Below are 11,817 nucleotides of genomic sequence, written 5' to 3'. Positions count from 1 at the left end.
GAACGATTAATGGGAAGCCACATAAACACCCCACAAGCAAATCAGGATGAATTCATGATTAATGCTCATTGCCGTAAAATTCTCCACAAATACAAATGAATGCTCTATAAAGACCAGATATAGAATAATCTATAATCAAAAAGTGCCTAACTCTGACTAGATTGTATTCTTATTCTGCGTGCTGACATCCACACATGTATAAAGTAATATTAAGTTTTAATGTTTCAACAAATAAGCTGTGGCTTTTTTCCTTTTTATTTCCTAATTAAGACCCTAAATAATTTTGTTCCATTTAAACCTTTTGATATCTCCTTGTTCATTGTTTACTATTAACACCCTTAATTATTGCAAAACAAAATAGTATGCCAGTCACTTAGTCCAAGATGCTTGTAATTAATTTTCCATTATAATCAACCTTCATATAACCTACACAAACTCATCTGTAACTCTGTCTTCTTTTTTACATGAGACATCTAATTATGTATTTATTTTAGGAAGATGTTAATTATGAATAGGTAAATGCTTCTGAATGTAAAAATAACTGTTCTTATTTATGTTATACTTTTCTGATGCTAACAATCCACAGACGATGAATGACGCATAAACACTGGGCTTGATGAGCATGTTCTAGAAGTGTCCATTAGTAACCAGGAAATCAGAGGTTCTTCTCCATCTTTGTTGTCCTCTTCTGGAAACTTCCGGTTTGTTGAGAGTTGAGAAGAGTCTTGAAGCAGTGCAGGGGATCTACAGAGAGCAGAAGGGAGAACAGATATTGTAGAGGCCATGTGGGCTTTTTACACTGATGGCAGGAGGTGGAAGCCAATGGTGGAGCTTTAATTCATTTCACATTTAAAGGCAAACCCTACCTAATCTGCACTTTCGGGGGAGAGGGATATAGAGTTATCCTTCAAAATTCACATTTCTCCCTAGCTTCCTCCAAAAGATTCTGGGAACTGTGGTTTATTAAGGGTACTGAGAGCTGTTAGTAGACCTCCTATATAAGTTATATATAGCAGTTATATAATTCCCTCACTGTTATATAATTCCCAAAGCAGTTAGACATCAATCCCTCTTTCCAGGGGACTCTGGAAACCGTAGCTCTCATAGGAATAAGGGTCTTCTAGCTGCTCCCAGCACCCATAGCAAATGACAGCTCCCAGGATTCTTTGGGGGGAACTCATGACTGTTTAAAGTGACATGATACTTCTTTAAATGTATATGGGACCTAATAAAGTAGAATGAATGCCCCGGTATAAATTCACCTATAGTGCACTATTGTTGTATCAATGACATGTTTCAGAATACGCTTGAGTTTTCTGCAACTCAAAAAAACTGGTTTGGAGAGATAAATAGGTATGGACAGGATTTCAGTCCACATTACAGGGGCATGCAATTTATTATTTCTGGCTGACTTTCTGGGGAAATGATTTCTATTTATTACGTATGTAGAGTCAGCAAAAACAATGCATAGAAGATTGTTGCATCTGAGTTCAGTATTTTTCTTGCAAAATTAAAAGGGAGAAGGCAGGGAGAAGAGAAAACCAAATAAACTGCTTTGGATTTGCTGATCTCTGATTTTCCAACAGTTGAAATTTACAAGAAATACTGACTGTTGCCTGATTTGTTTTTTCCTTGAAAAACAAAATATGATTTTAAGGAAAACTATAGAAGCAAGTCTTATGGGGAACACTTTTAATCCTCAGGTGGAATCTCTTCCTTAGAACATAAGAGGTGCCCAGCTGGAGCAGGCCAAAGGCCCATCTGATTCAACATCCTATTCTCAGATTGGCTAACCAGATGCCCCAATGGGAAGCCTACAAACAAGGCTGAAGCACAACAGTGCCATAATGGCTAATAACCATTGATACCTTTATCCTCAATGAATTTATCTAATTGACCTTAAAAGCTAGCCAGGCTGGTGATAATCAATACATCTTGTGGAAGTTTAACTAAACCACATACAGATAGATAGCCGTGTTGGTCTGCCATAGTCAAAATAAAAAAATTCCTTCCAGTAGCACCTTAAAGACCAACTAAGTTAGTTCTTGGTATGAGCTTTCGTGTGCATGCACACTTCTTCAGATAGTTTAACTAAATCAGTTTAACTTCACTTGTAGGCCTAAAACTCCCAAATATTTAGCCCAACCTAGAAATCTGGCAATCCTCACAATGCCCTTCTTTGGTTTTCTAAAGGCAGCACAGAGTGGACAGGAGAAGAGAACACAGGAAACCTTTTTTTCTGCAACTCTCTTATTCAGGGAACTAAACCTCTGGAGCTTCAGTTGCCTGGATATTAAAAGAGCCATCTGCACATCAGGCAATCCAGGTGGCAAATATGAGGCAGTGAGTCATTATTTTATCATTAGCACTGAGGGTAATGACACTGCCAGTATGACTCATTGATTTAAAGGTGATCAGTCAAGGAAAGAAGAAGGAGAGTGGACATGAGAGGTGTATAATGTGTGTCTCTGATGCAGAAATGCCCCAGTCCATAGATTTGTGGCCTGTGCTTCTCAGCTAGAAGAGGAAGGAGATTTAGAGGTGTTGGCAACTTTCTGCTTCACTCTGCCATGCCTTTCAATATCTCACCTGGGGAAACTTGGGTTTCCATGACTTCTGTCTCTCAGTATGGGCACTAGCATGGCTATTTCCACCTAGCACTGAATGCTGAAAGCCTGCTCAAATTTCAATAGCCTAGTTAGTCAAAGTTAGTTTATTTATGGATTGCAATTTCCACAGATACAGTTTCTACAAATCTGTGCTCAAAGCAGTTAACATAAAACTCAAACAGTCCAAATACAGCAGCACAATCTTTGACATTTTTTTTTTAATTGTAATTTTTGGAGCAACTCCCGTCAGCCCTATTTCTGCATCTGGGTGACCTCCTCACAGCTCCTGAGGTGCCTAGGTCATCAGGGATCTCCTTACACCAGTAGTAGGCATATTTTACTGGCTCATCACTGAGCTTCCAATTCAAACTTCTGCCTTTCTCAATTGACCTTCCAATTCTCTCATTTCTTTTGCCCACCCTTCTGGATTCCACTTGAGCTTGCTGCCAGCTGCTGTGGTGCTCCAAGCTGATGCTCAGCTCTGGGACTCCTGTCTCTCCTGCTTTCAGGCAGAGTGCAACATTGCAGAGCATCCCCTAACAAGGGCTGCCATCCTGACACTCACCTCCTGACCCAGCTGTTTCCACAACCAGGTGACTTGCAAGGAGTGATTCCTCAGAGGCTGCCAGGATTCAGTTCGCCCAAAGATGGAAAGAAGGCACAATTCCAACCAAGGAAGGGTGGCAGATAAAATTGATGAACTATGCTGAAATGGCAAAACTTACAGGAAGAATTAGAACCAGGAAAATGCAAATTTTAATAAAGAATGTCGAAAGTTTATAATTTATTTGAAATTTATTGTAAACAACTACATTCATTGGTAGGTTTGACAGAAAGCTTGTAGTTAAAATTTGAACTGTGGGTTGGCAAAGGATTTATAATAATAGAGTTACAGAAGAGATGCAGAGAGAAAGTCCTTACATGAGGATCCACAAAGGGTGCGGGGGAGAAAGTCAAAGGTGATTTCATGTTTGTGTATTTTTCTTTTGCTTATGTAAAATTGAAAATGCAAAAATAAACGCAACTACAACCACAAATCCGCATCCACTCTGCAAGTGTGAGCAGGAAGCAGAGGTTCCCATTTTTCAACACTGAGTTTTCCTCCATCTCTCCATCTTCACTTTCAGAAGGACCTGTCCTCTCAAGATCTCTACAAAGTCCTGTTTCTGTCCGAGGCCATGGTGGCAGCTCTTCCATTCCCAGGAGAGACTTAGGCAAAGGGAAGTAAAACACCCTGAAAACATTTGAGGTGATTAAGGGGACCATGTTTCCTGCGGTCGTCTCTGTGCCCCACTCCTGCCTCCGAAGAAGCAGGGTGTGTGTGAAGACGCAGGATCTTGAACTCTCCACCTTGGGATTTCTATTTTAGAATGGACAACAGACTACAACAGGAGGTATGTGGAGTGGAAATTTAAGAGTTCTGGACAGAATCTTGGACAGAGTGGACTGCGGAGATAAGAAAAGTAGAAAAATCTAGCGAAAGTGAACTTTTGGGCATTCATACATGCAGAAGGAAGGAAAGGAATTCATTTTAGAAATGATAACTGCTGATTTATTGTGGATTGATAATTTGTAGCGTAACCTGTGCTGATGGTTAAGGATAAATAAGTTTTTAAAATAAATTTTAAAAAGCTATTGTAATATAAGGTGAATTGTAAGGAGTGGAATGTGAACTAGAAACTCTTAGAAATTTCCATTCCACCTTTAGTTACAAACATGGAACTGCTGCGTGTCACATGTCTGTTTACGTTCCAGCACAGTCTGCTGGGAACTTCCATATTGTGTATAACTTTTGTTTTGACTCTCTCTCTGAGGAGAAGAAAGGGAGATGACATGTTTGTTTTGTCCTGATTTATGCTTAATAAATCTTTAGCTGTTAGTATGTTTCCACAAGCTTCGGCGCCTCTTCTGTTTGCGCAGCATACTCTGCTGATATAGCGTGTTCAGGCTTTTGAAGTCTGAGCTGCTGATTTACGTCGCACCAGAGATGTGGGGATCGTCATGGCTGGAAGGGCATGATCCAGCTGGGGGCTATCCAGCTGGCATCTCGACCCCCAAAGGATGCTGACAGAAACAACTAGGAAAATAAAGCAGCAACAAGAGGAAACTTTGGACACATCAAGAATGGAGCGCAGCAAACCAATTTTTGGAGAAATTGTATTAAATTGTTCCTAATTTGTGGCTGATTTGGTAAAATTTGAAAAATTAATAAAAACGATTTGACAAAAACAAAGTGCATGTGGGGGATTACATCTTTGTTACTCTTTCTCTCATCACAATTCTGCCCAAACTTACCAACTTTTGTCTCATCCAGTGTTGCGTCCTGTCATGGGCCAGGAATTGGCTTTACCTGCTGAGCAACAGCCTGAAGAAGCAAAAGACAGAGTGACTCCACCTGCTGCTGATCAGCCTTCTTGCTCCTGAGGAGAACCAGCTGGCTCCAGCTTTCTTAAGCAGGGTTTCCAGCCTCAGTCAGTTCCTGGAAACAACATGCGTCATTCCTGGCCAGACCTTGATGCTTCTTTGTTCTTCTCATGACCTTGGAGTCTTGACTTTCTTGACCCGTGGACCATCTGACTATGTGAACTGAGATATTCCTGACCTTAGGATAGGACTGAACCTTGCATATTGACTCTGCCTTAACTGGACTCTGAGAAGCCCTCTAAAACAATTTCAAGTCAAAGCAGAACCTGACCAGTATGTGCATGTCTACACTATTTTTAGATCTATGACTCCACCTAGCTCCTAACTGCTCCTAACAGATTAGGGGGGGAGCATTTGTATTTCCTTTTCTTCCACTCATCTCCCATGTAGCAGCGTGTTAACCTTTCCAACCAGGCCTCTGCCATTGCACGGACATGTTTGCGTGAGGGCCCTTCTAAGCTGCCCTTACCACCTGCCTGAATCTAAGAGAACAAGGGAGGCCCATTTATTTGACTTGCACCATAACTATGGGCAAGCCCCCAAACCAGTTAGGCAGACGACTTGCCATAGTTTTTAGCACTCCCATGGGTGATGAACGCAGATGTTGTCAAACCAGCATCTGTTCAGGGCTGCCCCAAGTCGCACAGCAACTGGAAGATGGTGTCAAAAGGGAAGGGAAGTGGGTAGCAGAAATAAGAGAGGAGGAGAGAAAGACTGACAGAGGAGAGAAGGAAAAAGAGGGAGAAAAACAGGGAATTCAGAGAGAGGGAGAGAAGGGGTGGAAGAAAGAGGGGAAAGGCAATGTTTCTGCCCATTTTTGCCTTTGGCCCCAACCACAACTGGTATTCAACACTCAACTGATTAAGAGAAAGCAGGCAGTGGCAAAAAAAAGAGAAGAGGTTCCTCACAGCAAATCTGTTTAAAAGGCATCAAAGATTTATTTTTATTTTATTTTTTTAGGTGCCCCATTATTTGAACGGATGGTTTTGAAATTCCAAAAGCTTGCTCACCTATCCACCACCACCCATTTTTGAGAATAGGAACAGCAGCTGCCACTCCAGCATGTGTATTTGCATCCTCTTTACGTGGAACTCCAGAGAAAGTAGAAAACTGACAAGCCCCAAATGATGAAAGCCATGGCAATAGCATTTGATTTGTTAATGATTTTTTAAAAAAGGAAATTGCCCTACAATTCCTATGAGGAACTCAGATTTCCTACACAATGTGTGCTGTTCCAAATCTCTTTGTTCTTTTTTTTAAAAAATACTCTGGGGGTGGGGAAAGGAATTGATATCTTAAGGTTCTTTTTAGCAAGCGAATGTAGCTGAAAGGTGACATTTAACACATGTTTGATTTGAAAATTGTTTGTAATCCTTGAACATCAAATGCTAGCAAGAAAGAGGGAGATGGAAAATAGGCAGCTGCATTTGCCGTTCAACATTACCTTAGTAATCGCCCAGACATATGAGCTATTGTGAGCTGTATATAGGGTAAAGTGCAATTGCCCTTGCTGAGAGTGCAACATCACAGCTTCCAGCATTGCATAGCCATTGTGAGGCAGCAGCTCCTGGCAGCATATTTCAGTGACAAAGCAGATGATTTGCAGCATACAGAAGATTTCCCAGGTTCAATTCCTTCCTTGCATCTTTGCACAAAGGGGCAGGGATGGGGGCACCTCAGACCCAAGGGCAAAATGTGACCCACAGGACCTCTCTGTCTGGCCCTCAAAACTCTCCCCAAACCATACCTTTCACTGGTCCTGTTTCACACCCTCTATGAAATGGGTGTACAGTACAGTCTACTGCACAAAGGTAAAATTTACATTCTTTGTTCCACCCAGTTTTGCCTCTGGTCCCACTCAACACTGGCTATTGGAAGGTTTCCCAGCACAGAATGTGGCCCTCAGGCTGAAAAGGATTCCCCGCTTTTCCATTACACAAAGCTGGCTCTAAAGATTTGACAAGAGCATGTGATAAAATCTAGCCACCATTTTTACTCCTTTGAGCACCCCTGAATCTTAAGATGCCCCTTCTCCACCTTACTGTCTTTGCTCCATCATTAATTCTCACACTTAGGAGCGGAAAGGGCTGCATAAGTTGTGACAACTGAGTTGTGGCATATCCCAGCCCTGTAAGGTTAAGCATCTTGACGCAGAGCATGAAATAAAGAACAGCAAAGAGCAAAAAAATCAATAGTCCTGAGCAGAACTCATTTTCAATATGCGAAAGCAGTTTGTGATTAGCAAGGAGCTCAGCAAAAAAGCCATTATTTCCAGCCTCTGCTCTAAAACTTAAATGTCAGCCCATTGCACGAGGCAGCACAAAAACACTCTCACGAGAGAGAAATGGCAGGTAGACCTTAGAAAGCTGGCTATCTGAGGGGGTTGTCAACATTACATTTGTGGGTAACGGTCCACCTGCCAGTATCTCCTATGGCACAGGCAAAAGGTCTTATTATATAACCCCTCAAATATCAAAATTACTTGGGGTGGCATATCTACACCATTTTTGGTTCTTTTCTCTTTCTAACCTTTTATATATGACTAAAACAAAATGTGGAGTAAAACAAAATGACAGCCATTTTGTTTTACTCGTAATCCAGGGCAGTCATTTTGTATTATGGCACATGCAAGACAGCCATATTGTGTTCTTGTTGTTCTTATTATTTGTTTGTTTTATAATTATGTATTGTTACATATACAGTGGTACCTCAGGTTAAGAATGTACGGTAATTCACTCTGGAGGTCTGTTCTTAACCTGAAACTGTTCTTAACCTGAAGCACCACTTTAGCTAATGCTGCCGCTGCACCGCTGCTGCACAATTTCTGCTCTCATCCTGAAGCAGCGTTCTTAACCCCAGCAACTATTTCTGGGTTACTGGAGACTGTAACCTGAAGTGTATGTAACCTGAGGTACCACTGTAATTATGTTTTATAAAAACAACCTTAATATGAAGATCACAGGACAGTTTACGACATAAAAATACCAAATGAGACCAATAACTAAAAGGTAAAGGTAAAGGTACCCTTGCTCGTACGGGCCAGTTGTGTCCGACTCTAGGGTTGTGCGCCCATCTCACTTAAGAGACCGGGGGCCAGCGCTGTCCGCAGACACTTCCGGGTCATGTGGCCAGCGTGACAAGCTGCATCTGGCGAGCTAGTGCAGCACACGGAACACCATTTACCTTCCTGCTAGTAAGCGGTCCCTATTTATCTACTTGCACCCGGGGGTGCTTTTGAACTGCTAGGTTGGCAGGCGCTGGGACCGAGCAACGGGAGCGCACCCCGCCGCGGGGATTCGAACCGCCAACCTGACGATCGGCAAGTCCTAGGCGCTGCAGTTTTACCCACAGTGCTACCCACGTCCCTGAGACCAATAACTACCCTCCCTCAAACACATTTAAAAGCTCATAGATTGTTTAGTCAGTCAAAGTCCTGATTACAGAGAAACCACTTTGCCTGGCACCTAAAGATATGTAATAAAGGCACCAGGTGGGCCTCCCTGGGGAGAACATTTCATAAACGGGGAGTCACCACAGAAAAGACGCTGTTCTCATGTTGCTACCCCTGGACCTCTTGTGGAGGGAGCACACAAAGAAGGGCCTAAGGTGCCACACCCATGACAGTTATTTAGCCTAGGGCTTGCTGATCAGAAGGTTGGCGGTTCGAATCCTCACGATGGGGTGAGCTCCTGTTGCTCGATCCCTGCTCCTGCCAACCTAGCAGTTCAAAAGCACAAAGTGCAAGTAGATAAATAGGTACTGCTCCAGCGGGAAGGTAAACGGCTTTTCCATGTGCTGCTTTGGTTCACCAGAAGTGGCTTAGTCATGCTGGCCACATGACCCGGAAGCTGTATGCCGGCTCCCTCGGCCAATAAAGCCAGATGAGCGCTGCAACCCCAGAGTCATCTGCGACTGGACCTAATGGTCAGGGGTCCCTTTACCTTTACACATACCTTAGAAGTCATTTTGTGATTGGTGCCCATGGCACTTTCTCTTTTTTAAAAAAATAAATTTTTATTAAATTTTACATAACAAATTTAAACTCAAACAAATCATTCACCTCCTCATTTAGGATTCTCTAAATCCCTTGACTTCCCTCCGCCCTTCCATGGTTACCATTATCAATCTTTCTTTTTATCTGCTTATCTTATTTTCTCTAACTTGTTAAAAGAATAGTAATGCATTTTTCCATAGTTTTTCGTACATTACAAGCATTACTCAAATGCTGCCAAAGATTTCAGTTGTTTTCAGTGTTCTTTTTAGTACATTATGAATTTTTCCCATTCCTTCTTAAAATTCTTCTCTTCCTGGTTTCTGATTTTCCCAGTCAGTTTCACCATTTCGGCATAGTCCATCACCTTCATCAGCCATTCCTCTCTGGTTGGAACTTTGTCTTCCTTCCATCTCTGGGCCAGTGGTATCCTCACTGCTGTCGTTGTGTACATGAATAGTCATTTCTGCTCCCTCGGAATCTCTGTACCTAAAATGCCTTTTTAAAAAAGCCTCTGGTTTTTCCACAAATTGTATTTTAAACATTTTCTTCAACTCATTGTAAATCATTTCCCAGAATGCTTTAGTATTCTGAAGAACATGCCTTCCTTCTCCCTACATTTCCAGCAAACATTGCAAGCAGTTCTATACATTTTAGCTAATTTTGCAGCTGTTAAATACCACTAATAAATCATTTGCATGTAGTTTTCTTTCAACACATAGCACACTGTAAATTTTAAGTCTTCCCACCATAATTTTTCCCAAGATGAAAATTGGATATTGTGCCCAATATCCTGTGCCCATTTTATCATTAACGATTTAACTTCTTCATCCTTAGTATGCCACTCTAGCAACAATTTATACATTTTAGAAAGTGACTTCACATTATTTTCCAATAATTTCTTTTCAAACCTTGAAATTTCTGTACTAAATCCACTTTTCTTATCTATTTGAAACCTATCATTTACTTGATGATATTGCAACCAATCTGTAACTACTGTCATATCTTCAGAACTTTTCAATTTCAATTGTTGTTGTACTTCTGTGAGCAACTCTTTGTAAGTTGCCCACTTACAAAGAGCATGGCACTTTCTCAACATTCCTCATTTACCTGATGTCCCACATAGTTTGGTGACTCCTATCTTAAATGAGTGAGCTGTGCTCTGTACTTGGAAGATCAGGAATACACACACACACACAGCTAAATAAAGTTCAACAACCATCATGTGAATAAATAAATATATGAATATAACTACCTAAGAAATTGTTTAATCCTTTGTTTCTTTCCTTTATAAAGATCGTTTTTAAAATCAACAAACCCCAGACACATCGCTTAATTTGCTGTTCTTCCCAGACTGAAATATATCTTTAATTTTGCATCACTCCTAACAACATACATAGTGTGGATTGAACATACGTAGAACTGAACACTAATCAAGAAAAAAAGACAGTATCGGAGAAAACAGCAAACTATAATTAAGATTACTACCTTAGAATCAATAAATATCAAGATGAAAACAAACACACATACCTATATGTATTTATGTGTGAGTATACGTGCGCGCGCGCACACACAAACAAACACACACACACACACACAAACACACACTCATATGTATATGTATGTATGTATATTCCAAACCATGACCTTTGGAACATAGAAAGTTGCCTTATACACCAGCCCACTGGTCCACCTAGCTCTGTACTGTCTACACTGACTGGTAGCAGCCCTCCAGGAGACATTTCCAGCCCTGCCTGGAAATGCCAGGGATCACACCTGGGACTTTTTGCATGCAATGCAAGTGTTTCTGCCACTGGCAAAAGAAATGGCTGATTCACACTGCACATAGTTAAACTATATTCCGAGGGCAGCCCGGAAGGGTTGAGCGCCATGAGAGAGGCAGGAACATCTCCTTCTTTTTAAATCTAAGGGCTTATTCACACTTAAATTTTGCCCTGTTCTTTCCAGGTCTGTGCTTTAAATCTCCACCTCTGAGTGTGTTGGGGGGGGGGGGGGCTTTCCTTGCTAAAACCTACTCTTTTAGGCCAGAAGGTTTGAGGCCTAGTTCTCCAACTGTCACTCCTCATTGGAGTGACACTCCTCCAACTGTCACTTCCTTGTTGAGAATGCCTGCTGGAAGGAGAAAACGAGATGCAAAGAGCCAGAAGATCATTATTGGGACTCACAATTCCTCTAAAACAAAGAAACAGCAGAGAGCCAACGCCATATTCCCTGGCTCAGAAACAGAGCAGGTTGAGGAAGCCAAGAAAACAGAGCAAATAGAACAAACAGTGAGTAACAACGTTGGGGAAACCTTACCCCACCTTAAGGAGGATGACAATGACCTGACCCCCCTCCTCCCAGAAAAAGCTAATCCGTCCAAGAGGGCAAGAGCAGGAACAGGAGGGATTCCTCCCACTCCTAACGCTGACCCACCCATGCCTCTAGAACAAGATATCAGAGGAGCCTGCTTTCAACCGATTCCGGATACGCACCACTACCAAGAGATTTGCATGTTGTCTGCAGAAACTATGGTTCTGGTTCTCCAAAGACTGAATGAAATCCTCACCAAAATAGTTAACATTGAGAAACAATTGGATACTAGCTCCTCTCCTTTAAATGCCCAAGGGCTTAAAAGGATAATAAGAAATGACTTTGTTAACAACTCACCAACTCAATCTATCTATGGATGAAGTAAGGTCCTGTCAAGTCTTGCAAACGAACCAGATAATGCTTGAGATTCACCGATACACTCATAGGTGGATGAACCAGACAAATTACTATGTCCTTGTC

At 41.6% G+C, this 11,817-nt stretch overlaps 1 long non-coding RNA gene across 1 annotated transcript; it reads right to left on the bottom strand.

Moving 5' to 3' along the window:
* Positions 1–237: 237 nt before the first annotated feature.
* LOC310698669 lies at positions 238–3,522 on the bottom strand. The gene is made up of 2 exons (XR_014521681.1): positions 3,175–3,522; positions 238–744 (listed from the first exon to the last, which is right to left on the bottom strand). It is a non-coding gene; the product is annotated as an uncharacterized lncRNA (long non-coding RNA).
* Between the last annotated feature and the right edge of the window lie 8,295 nt (positions 3,523–11,817).

This window comes from Podarcis liolepis (assembly GCF_965112155.1).
Source record: "Podarcis liolepis genome assembly, chromosome: Z".
NCBI classification, from domain to species: Eukaryota; Metazoa; Chordata; class Lepidosauria; order Squamata; family Lacertidae; genus Podarcis; species Podarcis liolepis.
Note: the sequence above shows the minus strand (reverse complement) of the source record. Positions and strands in the feature narration are given on the sequence as shown.